The following is a 22,189-nucleotide window of genomic DNA, read 5'->3' as shown; positions in this document are numbered from 1 at the left end:
GGAGAGCCAACTCTCTCCATCTTTCTCTCACTGATTTAAAAATGCTGAATCTATCATACAAAAAATTTCCATATAGTCTTTCAGAGAATTTACTATTTTATGCTGCTGATATATTCATCTGTTCTACTGGTCGGTAAATTACAGCCCATGGGTTAAATCTGGCCCACATCCTGATTTTTTACAGCCTATGAGCTAAGAATGGTTTTACATTTTTTAATTGTTTAAAAACATAATCGAAAGAAGACTATGTCTTGCCACGTGAGAACAGTATGAAATTAAAATTTTAGTATCCATAAATTAAGTTTTATTGGAACGCAGCCACCTCCATTTCTTATGTTTTGTGTACAGCGGCTTTCACACAGCAGAGCTGAGTAGTTGCAACCATAAGACCCACAAAGCTGAAAATATTTACTGTGTTTACAGAAATGTTTACTTACCCCAATCTCTTCCCAAACCAATACAGCATATTTTAAATTACTCTAGTTTTATATATTTTGATACCTACTAAGCAGGAGCAGATTCAATTATTGTAGGGCCTAAAGCTCATATAATTTGGGAGATCCTCTTTAAAACAAAAGAATACCAGATTACAGTTAGAAAATTAGGTATAAAAGGAAATAATTATTGGGTGAGAAAAAGATCACAACAAATTACAAATTTTTAAAAGTTTTCAAATACTACAAACATCACAAAATCCAGAAAAATAATAGTAATTGACACATCTCTGTGATAATTTTTTCCTCCAGTTTTTGGGCTATATACTCTTTATCACCCTCCTCACATGATAACCATTTTGTAATATTTTCTAGAGGGAGAATTAAAAAGGTATTCAAACTTTCCTTTGAGTCAATTGAAGTTTAGTTTTTTTATTATTGATAGCTTTAAAAAACTCAGTATAATGCATAGTTATTGGCAATGACAGTTAAATTTTTAAGATTTTTGTCAAATTTGGAAAAACCTCTAGCTAATTTCTTTTTTAAAATATGTTTTTAATATTATGAAATTATAAGAAACAACCTATTTATTAAGCCATCAAATCTTGTAAAATGTGACCAACAAAAAGCAATATTTAGGAACTAAAGTTTAATATATCTTCATATAAGAAGTAATTATTTTCAACAAAACTTCCACTAAATCCTATCTATCACGTTGACCAATTATCTATTCCTAATAGTCTTATTTATTTATTTATTTATTTCCCCCCATTGTCTTTTTATTTATTTATTTATTTTTTAATTTTTTTTTTTAAATTTATTTATTTATGGCTGTGTTGTGTCTTCGTCTCTGTGCCAGGGCCCTCCCCAGCCGCGGCAAGCGGGGGCCACTCTTCATCGCGGTGCGCGGGCCTCTCACTATCGTGACCTCTCTTGTTGCGGAGCACAGGCTCCAGATGCGCAGGCTCAGTAGTTGTGGCTCACGGGCCCAGTCGTTCCGCGGCATGTGGGATCTTCCCAGACCAGGGCTCGAACCCGCGTCCCCTGCACCGGCAGGCAGACTCCCAACCACTGTGCCACCAGGGAAGCCCTTTATTTATTTTTTAAACATCTTTATTGGAGTATAATTGCTTTACAATGGTGTGTTAGCTTTGTGATACAGCAGTAGCTAATTTTTTTTACACCTGAGCTGTAAGGTTTCAGGGTATTTCAAGTTTTCTGTGATGTGATTAATCTGAAGGACTCTCTGAACTGACAATACTCATTAGCCAGTTTCATGTCAATTTTCTTGTCATAGTGGCAAAATATAAATTTATTTTTGTTGATATCAACATATTGTGTCAAACCAGCAATAAATGTAAATATGTTTCCAGTGTGTCCTTATGATTCATCATCTTCACGACTTAGATCATCAAACAATCTATGAGCTTATTTGTAACTTCTGTTTAAAACATATCTCTTTCTCTTGATAATTATGCCTTTTGATATAATTTGGCAATTTTTTGTTATACTTTTCTCCTCCGTGTCTGCACAATTTCTGTTAATTTTATAACCCATTTTTATTGCTTGGGTTTCCTGCTTCATTATTTTCTCTGACTTCTTTATCTATATTTTAATAAATAAATTTAAAGATGACAAAAGAAGTTACCTTTTATATCCATCCAAATCAGAAGTCTATAATTTCTCACTATTTTATTGAAATGTTCCAAAACTTCTTCCTAAATTGCAATTAAAAGAGTGTATTCAGGGCTTCCCTGGTGGCGCAGTGGTTGGGAATCTGCCTGCCAATGCAGGGGACACGGGTTCGAGCCCTGGTCTGGGAAGATCCCACATGCCGCGGAGTAACTAGGCCCGTGAGCCACAATTACTGAGCCTGCGCGTCTGGAGCCTGTGCTCCGCAACAAGAGAGGCCGCGATAATGAGAGGCCCGCGCACCGCGATGAAGAGTGGCCCCCACTTGCCGCAACTAGAGAAAGCCCTCGCACAGAAACAAAGACCCAACACAGCCATAAATAAATAAATAAATAAACCCAAAGTTAAAAAAAAAAAGAGTGTATTCAAGCTTTGTCAACTTTACGAATTAATTTTGCATCTCATTTGCTTTCCAATCTCTCTCTTCGAGATGAATTTTAGAGTCCTGAAAATATCATCATAACCACATTGCAAAAACGTAGTAGTGTGTTTTGGGGTTCTGGCTCAGGGTAAGTTGAGTTTGGGGTAGACACATGGGGTTCACAGTCACTTCTGTGTATGGTTTGGCTATTGCAAAGCCAATCTGGTATAGCAAAAGCCTTCAACAATGGCCACTGTGCCCATGACCTCACCTTGAACCTGTCCTGTTACTGCTCCAATACCACTGGACACAAGTTGAAATGTGACAGAAGGGGAGGTGGAGCAGAAAGAGACATGAAGTTAAGAAATTTTAATTTGGCAATTTTCACGAAAACATATGACCACGTCAGAATGCAGCGAGGCTCCTCCCAGGAGAGGGGTCCTGAGGTTGAAGCATTATTCTCTTCATGCTAGGTTCACCTCTGCTAGTAGATTCCCCTCATTGTCCATTTTTAAAGCTGCCTTGGCTGTACATTTTCCCCTTTTCTATGAATTTGGGAGTCAGCTTGTCAAGTTCCATGAAAAACGCTATTGGGTTTTTATTGGGATTGCATTGAATTTATACGTAAACTTGGATACTGTTCTCATCCCTCCAATACTAAACATTCACACCAAGAATGAGTTATATCTGTCCATCCCTCAGGCCTCTTTTATGTCCTTCAGTAAAGTTTTGCATTTCTCACAATGTATGTTTGGTACTTACTTGTTTTTGAAACGATTTTTGTTTGTTGAGCTTGACTCACGATATTAAATGCTCATATTTGTTCTAATATTTGTCAGTAGTCTAGATAGAAGATTATATTGTCTGTAATAAAAAGGAGGTTTTTGTCTCTGTTCTTCTGGTATTTATAACTTTTTTTATTTTTCTTGTCTTCCTTCATTGAATAGGGCTCCAAGTACAATGCTGATGTTTCCAGCAGACGCCTTTATCCCAGAAAGGCAATTGCTCTCTAGTCCTGGTTTTCTAAGAGGATTCTTTTGATTATTGGGTTTTTTTGTTTGTTTGGTATGAATGTTGAATTAATACAAGTACATTTTTTACATGAATTGGGATAAACAAAGAATTTTTCTTTTGTCTATTAGTGTGGTGATTTATATGAATATTTTTTCTAATATTTTTATATTTTCATTTCTTTCATCATTTGCAATTTTCAATTCATCAGTAGCTTTGTCCCCTTTTTAATTCAGTTATTTATTTATGTCTTATCCCATCTTTCATTAAGTAAATTTGCTGAAGATTTGTCTCTTTTATTAGTCTTTTTAAGAAAGAACTTATGGTTTTATTGACCACATTTATTTTTTCTGTGGCTTGTCTTTTCAATTAAGTTATTAGTCAATGAGGAAGGGGGGTTCCTTGGTACTCTGATGTTCTTTTCCTAGCTTCTTGAGTGAGAAACTTTGTTTATTAACATTTGCTGTTTACCATTGACAAACAAATGCACTTAAAGCTACAGATTCTCCTCTGGCTTTTATTTACCTGCATCTCACAGGTTTTCTACAGAATACTCTTGTTATGGTTCATTTCTAGGCTTGGCAAAGCAAAAATCCTTTTTAAACAGGATACAAATTGGGCAAGCCATAAAAGAAAAGGTTGGTAAATTTGACTACATCCATGTTAAAGTAGTATAAAGTTTAAAGTTAAAAGACAAAAAGATACTTGAAGAATATTTATTTTTCATGGAAGAACAATTTGATATCCATAATATAGTACTGGTTTCTATAAATCAATAAAAAATAACTCAATATAATACTGGACATAGGATGTTAACAGGATTACACAGAAGAGGAAATAAAATAAGAGGCAAGTAAATACAAGAGAAAGATGTTGAATGTCCCAAATAATCAGTTAAATGAAAATAAAAACAATGGCATGAAACCGTTTCTCATCCAAAAGATTGGCAAAGAGGGAGTCCCAGAAAAGAGAGTGTGAGAGAGGTACAACCTCAAAGTTAATGTGTACAGAAAATTCAACAGGGACTTCCCTGGTGGCGCAGTGGTTAAGAATCTGCCTGTCAATGCAGGGGACACGGGTTTGATCCCTGGTCCGGGAAGATCCCACATGCTGCGGAGCAACTAAGCTCATGCACCACAACTACTGAGCCTGCACTCTAAAGCCCAGGGGCCACAACTACTGAGCCCACATTCTACAACTACTGAAGCCCAAGCACCTTGAGCCCGTGCTCTGCAACAAGAGAAACCACCGCAAGGAGAAGCCCACGCACCACAACGAAGGGTAGCTCCCGCTCGCCGCAACTAGAGAAAAGCCCATGTGCAGAAACAAAGACCCAGTGCAGCCAAAAAAAAAGAAAGGAAGAAAGAAAATTCAACAGCCATTCACAGTAAAAACTCTTAGCAATCTAGGACATGAAGTGAACGTCTCCAGTCTGATAAAGGGCATCTACAAAACAACCAACAGCTGACATCATATTTAATGATGAAACAGTGAATTCTTCTACTGTAAAATCAGGAACAAGCAAAAGGGGATCATTCACATTACTTTTATTCAACATGATGTCTTTGCCATTGTACTAAAGCAAGAAAAATAAATAAAAACATAAAAAAAAAAGTAATAAGTAAAAGTGCCTCTACTGTAGATGACATTACTGGGTATACACAAAATCTCAAGGTGACATACAAAATCTCTTACATATAAAACCAATTAGTAATGGGCTTCCCTGGTGGCGCAGTGGTTAAGAATCTGCCGGCCAGTGCAGGGGACACGGGTTCGAGCCCTGGTCTGGGAAGATCCCACATGCCACAGAGCAACTAAGCCCGTGAGCCACAACTACTGAACCTGCACGTCTGGAGCCTGTGCTCCGCAATGGGAGAGGCCACGACAGTGAGAGGCCCGTGCACCGCAATGAAGAGTGGCCCCCGCTCGCCGCAACTGGAGAAAGCCCTCGCACAGAAATGAAGACCCAACACAGCCAAAAATAAATAAATAAATTAATTAATTAAAAAAAACAATTAGTAAAACTAATAAATGTATACAGATAGCAAAATAAAATATAACATGCAAAGTCCGGTGCATTTTTGTATTCTAGCTGCAAACATCAAAATAACAAAATTCCAACTGCAAAAGAATTAAGACAAGCAAAATACTTAGCAATAAAATTTTTTAAAAGATGTGCAAGACTTGTACATTAAAAACTAGAAAAAAAATCTAAGAAAAATGAAAGAAGACACATAAATGAAGAGGTATACCATGTTCATATATTAGAAGACTCAACATTATTAAGATGTCAGTTCCCCCTAAATTGATCTATAAATATTAATTCCCAGTCAAAATTCCAGCAGGCTTCTTTTTTCTCAGAAATTGGCACTCTGACTCCAATTTAAATAGAATTGCAAAAGACCTAGACTATCCAAAGCAATTTTGAAAAGAAAAATGCATACTACCTGATATCAAGACGTACTGTAAAGCTTCAGTAATAAGGGTAGTGTGGTATTGGTGAAAGGATGCACATTACATCAATGATTAGAACAGAACATCAAGAAAGAGACCCACACATAAATGGTCAAATGACTTGACAAATGTACAAAGGCAATTTGATGGAAAAAGGATAGTCTTTTCAACAAATGGTACTGGAATATTTGGAGGTGTATACGCAAAAAAACAAAACAAAAAATAGCAAAAAGAAACTTCAACTCATGCCTCACCAGTGGAGAGCCCAGAATAGAGAGCCCAGAAATAGACCCACATTTTACAAGTATTTAGTTTTTAACAAAGGTGACAAAGCAATTCAATAGAGATAGATAGGTCTTTTTAACAAATGATTCCAGAATAACTAGATATCCATCTGGAAAAACATGGATTTCAACCACTGCCTCACACCAAACATAAAAATCAGTTCAAAACTGATCACACACACAAGTGTAAAAGATAAAACGTAAAGGTTTTAGAGGAAGACATAGAAGAATAGATTTCGGAGTAGGCAAAAGTTTCTTAGTTTACAGAAAAATATTGGCACAAAAGAAAAAATAATAAATTATGTTTCATCAAAGCTAAAAACTTCTGCTTATCATAAGATATCATTAAGGAAATGTTTAAGCAAGCTACAGATTGAGAGAAAACATTTCTAAATTGTGTATCTGACAAAGGACTGCTGGTACCTGAATATAAAGAACCTCTACAACCAATAACAAAAAAGCAAACAACTCATTTACTAATTGACAAAAGATTTGAATAGATACTTTACAAAATAAGACCTCTGTATGACCAAAAAGCAGATGAAAAACCATTTAGCATCCTTCGGCATCAGAAAAATGCAAATTAAAACCACAATTAGATATCTCTACATACTTGCCCAAATGGTTACATTTTAAATGACTGGTAACACCATATTTTGGCAAGATTGTGGAACAACTAGAATTCTCATACAATGTTAGCAGGAATATAAAACGGTACAATCACTTTGGGAAAAGGTCTATCGGTTTCCTGTAAACATATATATACTCTACCACCCAGTAATTCCATTATTTACACAAGAGATATGGAAATATTTGTACACAATAAGACTTGTACAATAACATTCATAGTAGCTTTATTCATAATAATTCCAAACTGGAAGCAGTCCAAGTGTTCATCAATAAGAGAGTGAATAATGCATAGGTTACAGTCATGCAATGGAGTTATACTCATCAAAAAAAAGGAATGGATTATGTACGCCCCCAACAGCATGGGTGAATCTCAAAGATGTTATTCTGAATGACAGAAGTCTTATACAAAAGAGTGCGCACTATGAGATTCCACGTATATGAAGTCCAAGAAGAGACAAAATCAATCCACAGTAGAAAATGACTAGAAAGAGTTGTTGCCTCTGGAGGGTAGGAGCAAAGACTGACTTGACAAGGGAACTTTCTGAGATGATGTTATGTTCAGAATCTTTATAGGAATTTGAGCTACACAAGGATAACCATTTGTCAAAACTCATGTACACTCAACAGTTGCACATTTCATTGTATGTTAGTTCTATTTCAAAGAAGAAAGTCCTATAAACAAATATTGAACTATAGCTGATGACATGAATGCTGAAATACTTAGGGGTGTGTACACTGATACTGCAATTTACTTTGAAATGCATCAAAAAGTAGATAAATCAATGGAAGAATGGATAAGTTGATAGATATCTGATAAAATAAATATAAGTTGGTATCTGATAAAGTAAATGTGGTAAAAATGTTAATGGTAGAAGCTGGATGGTAGATATATGGGTATTCACTGCAAAATTCTTTAAGCTTTGCTGTATGTTTGAAATCTTTCATAATCAAATGCTACAAACAGAAATAGAAGGAGGAGGAGGAGGAGATTGGGGGAGGGGAGGGGAAAGGAGAAGGGGAGGAGGAGGTGAAGAGGAAGGAGACTCCCAACTGCAAAAACTTCTTAAGCTTGAACCCTGTAGGAGCCCTGGCTGTACCAGCCCCACCAGGGCTCTCCCTACAAAAGAAGAAGTAGGGCTCAGCTGCCTTCCAAAGTCTGCTATAAAGTCAGACAAAAAGGTCTCTTCCTTTCCAGGGCCCTTTTCCTTTGTAAAATGAGTTAGAATACAATGGTTTCCTCAAATGTTTAAGCATTCATTTATGCCTTCAAATTCATAAGAGGGATAGTAGTGGAAAAGCTGAGAAACAAACATATCTGGAATTTGACAAATGCCTTTTTGTCAACAATAAGGGAGAAGCTAGAGCCTGCAGTATTGTGTGCTTTGACAGAACCAGCCAATTACAATTTTCAGAAGTAATAACCTGCAGTCATTAAAAAAATATCAGATGTACACGTAAAGCCGGAGTTTACCTGCAATCCCTCTATTAATGCTTCCAGACTGAACAATCCACTTCTGGGAGATAAAAGTCTCTGTAGAAGGCTTCTCTGCAGTAGGGGATCTGAAGACGCTGACACAAGGGCTGCAGGTAGAAATGTAAGGAAGAAGGGAAATGCTGCACTGAGACAGAAGTTGAGAGCTAACATGATTTAGGTCACCACAAAGTTGACTTCAAAGGCTAACTCAATCTTGCGTTGGTGTCGTGTAGGAGTCCACCATGTCCCAGATTTTCCTGCTCAGCTCCATGTTGGGCGATTTGCTCATTTGGTTAAAGGTGGCCCAGTCAATGTACAGCTACATATTCCTCTAGATGTGTTTGCTTAAAGTCTTTCATATCAAGACATAAACATATCACAAAAAGAGTTTTTGAGCAAGCTTCATGCCATTTTCTTGTTTCGAACACAATCCCTGGATATGGCAATAACGATATTAGGAAATTCTACTTACTGTGAGTGCCTACTATCTGTAGGCACATGCTGAGTCACATGCTATGCCTACAGGAACTCCCAGCATCAAAACACACCCTAAATGTCAGCTGCACATATAGGGAACCAAAGCTCAGAGTGGGTTAGTGCCTCGTGGTCCCCAGCTGGTAAGCAGTGGGGTCAATATCAGAGTTACTTCTGCTGGTCTGCAAAATCCATGTTCCTTCCATTTCATCCTCTTCGTGTATTCTCTGACTATTTTGCAGCCACACCATATCTCTGTCCATCAGCTGCAGACTAGAGACTCAGGCAGTCTCACTGTTGAAAGCAGCACCAAGTAATTCACAGTTGTAGTATTGAGGGCCACCTCAGGCCAAAAAGAGGCCAGGTTTGTGCCCAGGAAGCCAACCCAAGAGACGTGGCCTCCTCCGGTTACAGGGCAGAACTGAGACCTCCAAACCCCAGAAAATACAAGATGCATCTTGTACCTTGAAGGCCTGGAGTAAGAGCTGAAACAGGAGCTATCTAGCTGTAATGGGCATATTCCGGGAGGTTCTTACAAGTGAAGTGAATCACTCCACAAAGCTTTCCCCTCTCATACTGCCCACAGTTCCGTGGTCTGAATATACAGTGAGATGCAGGTCAAGGTCATGGTTATTTGCAGGGCTGGATATTATCCCGAAGTCGGTCAGCCATTCATGCAAAGAATTTCCCCAGGCACGTAGTCTAACTTGAACTGACTTAATCAACTAAATTTTCTCTGAGTTTCCTCCCATCTATGAGAGGGAGGAGTTTTCATATTCACTTCGAAATAATAGTCTTTAGAAATCAACTCCTCTCAATTATTTTAGCAAATTCCTAGAAGCATACACTAGTTAAACAAGCTGCATCTAGTACATTATTGGAGACAAAGATGGTGGCATGCACCATATCCAGTGGAATAAATCCAGTTACAAATTCAGCTCTGCAAGACAAATATCATCCACATCTTACTATAAGGTAGTTAAAATTCAGAGAATTTAACTTACCTAACTAAGGTGTGGCAGAATCCAGGTTCAAGCCCAGGGTTTGCTCCAAGCCCAATGCTCTAACATACCATAAAGCTTTGCCTTTAAATGGGCAAACTCTGGAAATTTCAAACACTTATTTAAAGGGCTTGCTTTTCATGACATATATAAGGCAAGTGATTACAGAAGGCCCATCCAGTATGGTAGTGGTTCTTAACTGTGGGGAGATTCTGCTTCCTAGGGGACATTTGCCAATGTCTGGAAACATTTTTGGTTATCACTGCTGGGAAGGTGCTCCTGGCATCTAGTGGGAAAGAGCAGGGGTGCTACTAAACAGCCTTCACCACACAGGCCAGGCCCCCACGATATAGAATTATATGAACTAAAATGACAAGAGTGCTCAGGGCGAGAAACCCTACGCTGTGGTATAGGGAGATGGGAAATGAAGAAGGGAAGGGTTGAGGAGGAACCCACCTGAATTAATACGTACAACACTTGACTATAGATGCTCTCTTTCCTTTCCATGTTATTTTTTTTCTTTAACCCAGACCAAGAAGAATTAAGAAGAATCAAAGTTTGAAGACAATCATATATCACTGGTGTTACAAAGCATAAACAACACAAACCAGCAAACTATTCGACTTTTATGTCCTGCAACCCAGGTTCTGCCTGGGGAAGGGCAGAGATGCAGAGTTTCCAAGTTGAAAACTCACATGGTCTTCCCAATCTGCAAGCTGTGAAGCCCGAGGGTGAACAGTGAGGGGAGAAGGCCATGGCAAAGACTTACTGCCAGAGAGCTGAAAATCCAAATGTATATATACCTATGCTACAGTTTTCCAAATGGTTGGAGTTGACGTCGTGATCGGTAAAACACAAGTTCACTTAAAAACACTACTGGGTGCATTGGCATTGTTTATCTTTTTAGTCAGTGAATTAAATAATTAAATTATTATGATAGCAGATCAGGGGTGATTGCTACTGACCTACAAGCATTTGGTAGAAGTATACGACCAGGGTAGTGCCTGAAATGTCACTGAACCCAATATGGAAACCATCACCAGTCCTGGAGAGATTGATAGCTGTGTCTGTCCTAGGAAAGAGAGAGCAGAGTTGATTTTAGTTAGTGGAGCATTTTTTTCTGATTAACTCTGATATCAAATTAGACTCTGGGACGATAACCAAGTCTGAGAATTCTAAATGGCTGGCTTTGCAGATTCTTAAAAGAACTCCGAGCCCAATCTGCAAGGTAGAGAGCAAGGGCTGCACCCCACCTTGGCTGATAACCTCAACCCTGACCCCAGTCCGCACATGCAGCATCTTCCCCCATTGAGAAATGGCCTTCCTAGCCATTCCCTGGCAGGAGCCTTCGTTTCCTGGGAATAAATGTCCTGCCCCGCAACTACATGAAGGTGAGAATTTCATTTACAGATAGAAGGAAAGAAAGGAACTAGATTTGGAAATAATAGCCTCACATAAATATCAGAGTAAAATCAATCAGGTGGTTTCATAACACCTGAAACTTAAATAATCCCACTTAGGAAATATTCCTAAAAATCTTGACAAATCATCTGCCGTACATGAGAGTAGTTTGGAAACTCACAGCCAACCAGTGTGCCCTCACATCCGGAACATGGCTCAGGCCCCATGTGTGGCCCCAGGTACGCCTCCCCCAGCGCCTTGGGGGCCGTGTGGAATAGTGGACAGCTCGGGTCCAGAGTCCACTTAACCTGGATCAATTCCCAGCTCTGACTCAGACAAGTCAAGTGATCACAAATCTTCTTAACTACACTAAGTCTCAGTTTTTCTCCAGTATAAAATGGGGCCAATAGATCTACCCACAGGATTTTTGTGAAGGTAAAGAGACAATGTGTGTTTAACCGAGTGTCCTCAAGTCCTGTAGCAGGCAGGAGTCACCCTTCCCATTAACATAGAAAAAAGAGTCAAAGCTCACCCACCCCACAGGGAGAGGGAAGTTGGGGCTACCTCCAGAGCTTTAAGGATCCTGGGAACTGGGGTGGGGGGGTGGACACTCAGATTTTGCTGTCACTTCCTGCACCATATTCTTATTTCTGCTCCTTCTGGGTCCTCCCTCTGGGTGAATTCCCAGTCATCCTGCTGGGCAGCCCACACCAGTGGCTGCTGTCCTGTCACTACCCAGCTCCACCTCAGCCTGAAACAGCCCCCTTTTCCTTCATTCCCACAGCTCGGCTAATTCAAGGCTGGGTGTGCCGCAGAGTCGACTAAGAGTTTGGAGCAGAGCTTCTCATCCTTAGCACTGGTGACATTTGGGACTGAATAGCCCTTTGTTGTGACGCAGACCTGTGCCATGGAGGACGTTTAGTTGCATCTTTGGGTCATGACTCACTAGATGCCAGTAGCGCTCCCCCGCTCAGTCACGGCAACCCCAAATGTCTCCAGATGACATTGCCAAATGCGTGGAGGACAAAATCGCCTCCCCCTTGAAAACCATTTCTTTGGAGGCAACAGTGGAGGGCTGAGACTGTGGCATAAGGGAAAACTAACACAGGTTGATAATTAATGGTAGTATCTTCTACTATTAAGTAGTAGGGCTCTTCCCCCTGAGCCCCTGGATGCTTCTTCTGACCTCTTCGCCATCCCTCCTCCCGTGTAAGCCACACCCTCCATCTCTCTCTGCTCCAGCCTGTTGCTTTCTTCAGTAGAGTAATTTCACCCTTCCTTACTCTCTGCCCACTCTTACCCAGACAAGCCCATATTTCATGATCAGCAGCCCCATCAAATTGTTTTCCTAAAAAAGAAAGCCCTTCTCCTCTTCAACAGAATTCTTGTGCAGCTGTGAACAGCAGACCAAGGCTGCCTGTAGCATAGCTCTCCCATCCGCATCGGCCAATGGAAACCACCCAGCGCAGGGTGTGGCACAGAGCAGCCCTCTGCAGATGACGGCTGTCAACACCGTGACCGTTGGCATCGGATCTGACAGCGGTCATACATGTACATCAGCCTCTTCATTTATCCTACGGGGTGCCCTTCGAAGAGGGTCTGAGTCAATTCTTCTTGACTCTGGAATTGGCTTGTGGCGGGCGGTTCATTAAAAGCAAACTTTCTCCTTCCATCCCTGCATTGCTGAGAATCCCAGGGAAGCAGAGTTTCCAGTAATGACAATGTCTTCTGTTTAAGACAGAAAGTAATATATTCTATAATATTCCTATTGAGGGTGTGTGTGTGAGAGAGAGAGAGAGAGAGGAGGGGGGAGGCAGGGAGCCGTGGGTCGGAGAGCAGGGAGGTTTTAAGGGGAGCACAGGCTGCCAATTGAACAAGGAGAGGATTTAACACCCACCGCACCTCCAGAGGCTCGTTTCCCTCTTTTGCTGAAGCTCAGCTCAAGGTCACACCGCGGATACTATGGCCGTGCGTCAAGGCCTCACCGTCCTTGCCTTATGGTTTCAGTTTCACGGGTTTAAGTGTCTCCCTTTGCCAATAACATTTCCCCTGCTGCTTATGTCCTTTCCATCTGACTTGTATCGATCGCTTCCTCCCGGTCCTGAAGTTGTAAAAGCTGCAGTAGCTCGTGTCCCCCATCCTGGCCCACGGCCTCAATAGCAGTCCTACCTTGATAGATCAGGCTTCAGTCCCAGGCCAGGTCCTCCACGTGGAGGCCTCTGACATCATACCTGCCTGGTCAGAGATCCTAAAATGGCAGAGCCGGAAGTGCAGAACCGAAGCATCTAATTCTCCCTGCTCATTTAACAGGTGAGGAAACAAAGCTCAAGAGAGACATAAGAACTTGCCCAGTGCCGCCCAGTTCCACCCAGATAGTTAGTACAGAGCTAGGACTTGAGCTCATGACTTTTTATGCCTGATTCACATTAGAACAGTTTCCTCTATTCTTCATTCCATTTTGGAAACAAAGATCCCTGTTTACTCTGGAATAACCTGGGGGCTGCCACAATACGCGCAGCGCTCTTAATTTGGTTGCGTATTCCAAGGGACTTGAGTGACATTTGGGGTCTTTAGGGGCTCGACCACGCTGGGGGTAACCCCAACATGTCAGCGATTCCAGCCAAAGCTCTTTCTGCCAACACAACCACGTGTCTTCAGCTGCCAGATTCTTACAGAGAGTTTACTGCTGTTTCAATCGCTGGGACAGTCCATCTTGCTTTACAAGGAGAGGTGTGCTTCTGAAAAAATTGTACATCCGGTGAAAACTTGATTCATAAGTGCTCTGGGTCCAAATCTCCTTTTTAAAAATTCCCGCTGAGTGGTAGCCAGGGTGGCAGCTTTTGCCGGAGGAGGCATCTGCAGTTAATACAATAGGATTTTTTAATGAAATCGCATTTTCATTGACTTATAATTCCCAGGAAGCATTAATGAATGCCTCTTCATTTCTGATTGATCTTTAATAGGTGGTAGCTTTTAACACTTTGGCCTTTTGGTTTCCTCTTCTCTTTCCCTAAAATAAGCAGTTTGTGATCTATCAGGGCACATTTAAATACCCAGGGAGGGAAGCTGCGGGGCGAGGGCTGTTATTAGATGGTTGCTATTTAAACATAATTTTGTGATGGTGCCAAATCCCTCGGTAAGCCTAAGACCTGCTATGTAATAAAAAGAATTGCCTTTTAATTGGCTTGTTGGTAACTGTGGATTTTTTTTTTTCTGCCTTCCTTGGGAGGCAGTGGGGTACACTGGAACAATACACTGAGTCAATCCCGGTAATCAAGGTATGAAACGTTGACGTTTATTTGCTCTGTCATTTAGGGTAAATCATTTAACAGCTCTGTCCCTCGATGTCCCCACCTGTAAAATGGGATTCTCGTGATAATCAAATGGCTACAGAGGCTCCCTGCTTCTTTTCCTCTTGTCCTTTCTTTTATTTCTCAAGGCAAACTGGCCAGGCAAGAGAGGCTAAAAGTAACCAGCACTGTTTAGGGACAGGGTGTTCCTAGACCACCTGCTGCCCTGTCCCCAGTTGAGACTTGTTGGCATCACGATGTGACCCACTGCTGGCCTTCAGGGTCAGTCACTGCCTCCCCTGGCAAGGTCCTTTCTCCGTGTGAGTGGGGTCTGTACCCCTGCTCTGGGATCAGTGCCGAAACATCTGCAGAACCCCAAACCCAAGGGGCAGTTTCAAGGTGCCCCAGCCTTTGCACATACCATGCCCACCACCCAGAGCACCTTCCCACTTTGTCCATTCTGCAAACCCCTTTCAGGAAAGACTGACTTCAGAAAAGTCTCAGCACAAGCACCACCTCACCTGTGAAACCTTTCCTGACCAATGCCCTTTCACAGCCAGCTTGACCTTTCCCCCAAGACTTATGAACAGGGGTCCGATCATGGGTTCCGTAAACCTCTACTGAGCTTTCTTGTGGGCACATCTGTCTCTTCAACTAGTTGGTGGTTGAGCTCCTTATGCAGAATGACCTTGACTTATTCAACATGTTTCCCCGGTATCTAACATTGTGTCTGACACTAGGTGCTCAGTAAATGTTTGTGACTGACTGACTGAATGAATGAATGAATTAGTGTTAAGCTAAAGCTGATGGCCAAGCAGGGTGTGCTGGATTGAATAGTGTCCCCCAAAACTCATATCCACCTAAAACCTGAGAATGTGGTCTTATTTGGAAATAGGCTCTTTAGAGATAGAATCAAGTTAAAATTAGGTCACACTGGATTGAGATGGGACATCACCTAATGACCAGTGTCCTTATAAGAAGAAGGAAATCTGAACAAAGATACATGCACAGAGGGAAAGTGGCCATGTGAAGACTCAGGCAGAAGCCAAGAAATGCCAAGGAAGAGGCAAGGAAGGATTCTTCCCTAGACCTTTCAGAGGGAGCACTGCCCTGCAGCCAACTTGATTTTGAATTTTCAGCCTCCAGAAATGTGAAGGAGTAAATTTCTGTTGTCTTAAGGCATGAAGCTCATGGTAATTTGTTAAAGCAGCCCTAGGCAACTAATATGTAGGGTCAAGATATGTCTCTGGGCTATTGAAGAAATGGGTGGAAGGGTTTCTCCAGCCCAATGTCTTTTGATTGGGTAAAAGTACAGCTGGTATCCACACCCAATACACCCAAGTTTTTCTAACATCTAAAGGGCTGTTCTTTCCATAGCACACCCTACCTGGACTTCCTACAGCCAGTGAGAAGGTGGGAGGCTTCCAGAATACCTCTCATATTTGCAGTTCCTCCTTTTCCCTCACAGCTGGGGAGAGAGCTAAGCTTCTGGGGTGCTTCTGCCTGGACCATATTCTGGTATCTTCATGGGTGATCTTGGGCATGTTACTTAATTTCCTTGGGACTTAAGTCCCTCACCTGCCCAATAGTTACCTCATGGGGATGTTGTGAGAATTAAATGAGTTATTACAGAGAAATCTCTTATTATGGAATGTGATAAAGGCTCAATACATGTGATCATTAGTTCTGTAGCATCATCATCATTATGCTTTTTCTCAGCTTCCAAGTCCAGGCCACCCCAGCCTGTACCCTGGTGCGCACACACACCATCCTGAGAACACCCAGCATTTTGACTTCCAATCTGCATGATGCCCAACTCCAGGCAAAAGTTATAGTTTGAATAACGTGACATTGCCTACATAAAATTGTTTCCGACCTACAAAATATGGGACTTTCATATGGTTTGATTTCATAGATGCCAACTCTTTTTGTCCTTAAAATGGAGAGACATGGGCTTCCCTGGTGGCACAGTGGTTGAGAATCTGCCTGCCAATGCAGGGGACATGGGTTCGAGCCCTGGTCTGGGAAGATCCCACATGCCGCGGAGCAACTAGGCCCGTGAGCCACAATTACTGAGCCTGCGCGTCTGGAGCCTGTGCTCTGCAACAGGAGAGGCCGTGATAATGAGAGGCCCGCGCACCGCGATGAAGAGTGGCCCCTGCTCGCCGCAACTAGAGAAAGCCCTCGCACAGAAACGAAGACCCAACACAGCCAAAAATATAAATAAATTAATTAATTAAAAAAAAAATGGAGAGACATAAACAAAGGTACCTTGCTAGCTTTCTAGAAGAGAAATTTTTAAATAATTAAAAAAAATTTTTTTTAATCCAGCTGGAAAGAGTGATAGAACTGTATGCCCTTTACAGACTCCCCTGGCAAGGAGGGAGTGGGTCCCCAGGGAATGGAGTCCCTCTGAGAGGAAATAAGTCCCAGAGCCCCTCTGTATGATGGGAGACAAGCCCAGGAGTGAGGACACTCCGCGTCCAGGTGGTCTAGCATGAGATTTGGCCCAGAACAATAGTTAGCACTTTGGCTTCTAAAGAATGAGGAGGAGGACGACTTGAAAGTTGTGAGACAAAGAGGATTTATGCTCAGAAACCCCGAGCGGTCCTCTTCTGCTCTCTAAGAAGGGCCCCAATTGACACAGGGCAGGTGGGCAGGGCCGCCTTCTCTGGCTCCTAACTCAGCGCCTTTGAAGCCAGCTCAGATCTGCTCTTTCTCCCAGAAAGCCCCCGCTGCCTCCCTCCCCGCCCCACCACCACCCCCCATGTCAGTACTTCATTAGCACCCTGCCAGCAAGAAAAGCTATTTAAACAGCTCCTGCTGACACGGCAAGCCTTCCCCTTCCATTGAGGATTCTCTCTGCTTCTGACAATGGCATGGCTGGGTGTGGGGTCCTGCCCAGCTGGATCCCAAGATGCCTGGCCTTGCTCCGTCCAAGCCCTGCCAGCCCATGGTCTCCCATGTCTACCAGCACTGAGGGAGGCGGGGAAGGGGCTGCATGGGACTCTAGGATCAGACTGCCTAGGACTCCAGCAATCCCAGTCTCCTTGGCTTTGACTTCCCACATTGATGCAGAAGGAACCACCCCTGGATGTGCTATTAAAGGACTGCGTTGACATCTACTCCATCAGCAAAACCCATTCTCCCCACTTTACTGCGTTGAAACACAATAGATGTGCTCACAGAGGCATCGTTATTCATTGATTCTTTGACTCTTTGGTGTATTCATCCAAATGACTGTAACTAATGTGTATCAGACACCTACCATAGAGAAGCCCTATTTTGAGTTTGCTCCGGTCTCAATGTCTTTTGCCATGGGAAGTACCAGTACATTAGGGTTGGATAGAATTGACAAGCACTGACCCAGGGATGGGGAATGTCTGCAATGGTGAGTCTTGGTGGCATGTGACTCTGCACCAGCGCAAAAGAGGAGCCCTGTCAAGTCAGGGCAACGTGAAAGAACAGAGTATTTGTGTATCTGCAGGGATAGGGATGGCAAAAAGGGAAGGAGCCAACTAAGGGTACTAAAAATTGCTAAGATATTGTTCAGTCTCTGGTCCTATTTGGTATCCACCAGCAATGCTGGAGTCTGGACCATGTAGTGGACTTTCGGAGCCTGACCAGCCATAGTCTCATCTAAGTGAAATGAACGCCTGCACCCACTCGAGGGTCAGGTTAGGCAGCCATATTTTGTATCACACGATCCCTTCCCCTAACACAGCAGATTGCTCCAGGGCGAGCACCTAACAAGGGTGGTCCTTCCATACACCTGGCATGAATGAAAAAATAAGCTGAGACAATTAGAATTCTTTTTTTTTTTTTTTTAACAATGATGATGATAATGGCCTATGTTTATGGAGGGCTTACTTGGTGCCAGGTGCTGTTCTAATCAACGTACAGGTACTCATTTAATCCTTAAAACAAGCTTATGACGTGTTAGTATTTATTTATTTTATTTATGGCTGTGTTGGGTCTTCGTTTCTGTGCGAGGGTTTTCTCTAGTTGTGGCAAGTGGGGGCCACTCTTCATCGCGGTGCACGGGCCTCTCACTGTCGCGGCCTCTCCTGTCGCGGAGCACAGGCTCCAGACGCGCAGGCTCAGTAATTGTGGCTCACGGGCCCAGCTGCTCTGCGGCATGTGGGATCTTCCCAGACCAGGGCTCGAACCCGTGTTCCCTGCATTGGCAGGCAGATTCTCAACCACTGCGCCACCAGGGAAGCCCTAGAATTCTTTTTGTCCAACTGGGACACACAGAAAGATGGAGCACATCACAGCAGAAAGCAGGATGGAATGAAGTGTGGAAATATAGTCAGATGATCGATGAGCTTTGTGCAAGCCAAACTCATGAGGCCCTGGCAATGATGAGGAAGCAGAGGAAGCAAAGGAGAGTGAAAGGAGCAGATGCCCAGAGAAGAGCCAGGGTCAGGGAGAAAACAAGGAAGCAAAAAGGAGGGGAGAGGAGGGCAGGGAAGGGAAGAGGGGGAGACAGGACAAGAGAGGGGTGGGGGAAGGGGGGAAGGAAGGAAAGAGAAGAAGCACCATGCCGCAGCCCCATGAGAGGAGAAAGTGGGAAAGAGAGAGAGAGAGAGAGAGAGAGAGAGAGGAAGAGAGAGAGAGGCCTAAAGTTGTTTCCATCTATGATGAGCCTTCATTTCTTCCTCTAGTTCCCAGGGAGAAAACCACGTAGCTTTACTAACTCCCTTTTCTGAGATTTCTGGTCCTTGCATCCAGAAGGCACGCACTAAAGCAGACACTAGAAGATGAACATGCCATTCCCCCGGTGCTGGAAAATTACGGAATGTCATAAGTCCTGGTGCCCAGTGCCTCTTCTGGAATCCTCAGGGCCGGCTGCATTTCAGGGTGCAGATGTTTGCCGTCTTGAGGAAAAGAATCTGTGCATATACTCTATGTCCTCCAGCACCCTCAGCAGGGCCAAAGGTAGCACCTGTAATCAAACACATAAATATTCACACTACATGGATAACCTCGCGTCAGATAAGGTCACATTTTTGCAGCAAAGTGAGTTCAGATCAGGTCAGATTTTGCTGCTAATTAAGGTAAGAAAAAAGTTTCCATTTTCTGAGCTCTTTCGGAATTGCAGATAAGGAATTGTGAGCCTGTTGTATTTGCCAGGGAAATACCAAGCTCACTGTCTGAGGCCTTCTTTAAAGCAAAACAAGGAGGCCCTGTGGATGCCCATTTGGGCCGTCAAGGTGATGGCTACACAGCAAGCAGCCAGAGGCCTTGGAGTGTGGCCAACACCCCGCTGGCAGCACCGGCCTGGCTTGGAGAGCTCAGGGCTCTGGTGACTCACTGCCCGTCCATGTGCGCTCATCTCCCTTGACTTTCCAGCAGAGCGATGCCTCTTTTCACAAGATTCAGCAAATCCAGCCCCCAGGGAACTGGTCAAGAGTCACTGGCCTTGTGCCAAAGGGCCTCATTAAGCACTGCCTGCTGTGGGAGCCTGGGCCTTCCTGGAGCTGCCTCACCCTCCCTCGTTCCCAAGACCATTGCTTTATTAGGTTTACTCACCTGTATGCATCTCCCAAGGGGGACAGGCATCATGGGGCAAGTAGCTCTTTCCGGCTGGCTCTGTGGACAGAGCTTGGTATTTCCCTGGCAAATACAACAGGCTCACAATTCCTTATCTGCAATTCCGAAGGAGCTCAGAAAATGGAAACTTTTTTCGTAACTTAATTAGCAGCAATTTGGGGAATTGAGGTGAATCTGCAGACCCCACTGGCTCAAGCGCCAGCCCCCCATCAGAACAAACCAGGTAGACCTCAGTCCACAGATGAATAAGACCTAGTCACTGTTTTCAAGGAAAGGGAATAACCTTCCTGTGGCTTGCTAAGTGCGAGCTACTTTACATATGTTAACACACTGACACTCCTGACTCTCCCGGGAGCTCTGTGGGCTCATCTGACATTCCGGGGCTGAGGCTGCTCCCCTCACCCTATATTAGGCTGTAGGTGTTGCTACTTGATGTTTGATGAGAGTTTCAGGAAGCTTCTAGGAGCGGGATGGAGAGGAAGAACAGCATGACTTAGACTGATGGGGAAGGGGGTAGCTTCCAGCGGCTCAGCAGGGGGTCCAGCCCTGCCCCAGGGGCCAGAGTGAGGTCCAGAACCGAGGCTTAGCCTGCCTGGTGTGCACCCCACTGGGAGCCTTCAGTTTCCATGACGGTTGTTTTATCAAGAACATTTATGAAGCTAAAGAAATTGGAGGAAAACAAAAAGCAAAAATGGATTAAGATACCGCCCACGTGCCAGGTACGCTCATATGCATATGCTCATCTCATTCAATTGCCCCAATAACCCTGACAATCGTCATTACCCTCACTTCACAGGTGGGCACATACCAAAAGTCTCAGAACACACGAGTGCCTGAGACCGTGTCACTGAACGTGAGGCCTGCGTGACTCAAGTCTACCACATCAGGATGCCATGTGGGCTGATGGGATTAAACAACAAATACAGGATAAACAAAAGGCAATATATCCACACAATGGGATATCGTTAGCCATAAAAAAGAATGAAGTACTGACACATGCTACGGAACAGATGAACCTTGACAACGTTATGCTAAACGAAAGAAGCTAGTCACAAAGGGCCACATACTGTATGATCCTATTTATATGAAATGTCCAGAAGAGGCAAATCTATGGAGACAGAAAGATCAGCGGTAGTCAGGAAGGGGGGATGGGGCAGAAATAGGGAGTTCCCGCTGAATGGATATGGGGCTTCTGCTTGGGATGATGAAAAAGTTCTGGAATTAGATAGCAGTGATGTTTACACAACATCGTAAATGTACTTAATACCTGGTATTGTACACTTTAAAATGGTTAAAATAGCAAATGTTATGTGTATTTATTTTACCACAATAAAAAAATACAACAATTTTAAAATATCATCCACTTTTACCTTGATAGCCCAGCAGGGGTCTTGTCCCCACTTGCAGGGGGAGAAGCAGTCGCAGACATCCACAGAAGCTCCTTAATGCTCTGTCCCTCTATCACTAGCCCTGCTCAAAGTTCTACTGAAGGCCTAGAATAACCCAACCCCAATGAATGCACAGTGGTAAAGGGAGTCTGTCCCTTTAAAAACTAACCACCCTTCACACACACAGAGTTTGTCCTACCTTACTTGAATTCATGGAAACATACACATATGAATACAGGAAAGAGATGCATATATACATATGAATACATGGAAACATATATGAATGGGCAAACAGGAAAATCTCATTCATTTATACTAATTACCATGACAAGAACAGCTACAAACTGAGTGGTCTTGGTGTGCTAGGTCCAAGGCAAGGTGCTTTTGATTACATATACATTTTACAACAATTCAGCAAAGGTGGTATTGCCAACCCCATTTTACAGACTGGGAAACTGATCTCTCAGAGGTTAAGTGGTATGCCCGAGACTATACCGTGCCTATGTAGTACAGCAAGAATTCAAACCCTTTATCCAACTTCAAGGTCTATGCATACCTAGGGGAAGAACTGTCTGAAATGGGGAAAATCCTGAATTATACGATATGAATAAATTACTGCCGGTTTTTTTTTTCCTCAAATACATGAACGAAAGCTGGCAAATGGAATATTTCATGATTTTCCTAGATGTTAAGCATTACACAGAAATTGCATGCTAAGGTTTTGTCTGGAATTTGAGCT

The sequence above is a fragment of the Balaenoptera musculus genome, chromosome 2 (assembly GCF_009873245.2).
Source record: "Balaenoptera musculus isolate JJ_BM4_2016_0621 chromosome 2, mBalMus1.pri.v3, whole genome shotgun sequence".
In the NCBI taxonomy this organism is placed as follows: domain Eukaryota; kingdom Metazoa; phylum Chordata; class Mammalia; order Artiodactyla; family Balaenopteridae; genus Balaenoptera; species Balaenoptera musculus.
The sequence above is the reverse complement of the archived record's forward strand: the minus strand, read 5'-3'. Positions refer to the sequence as shown.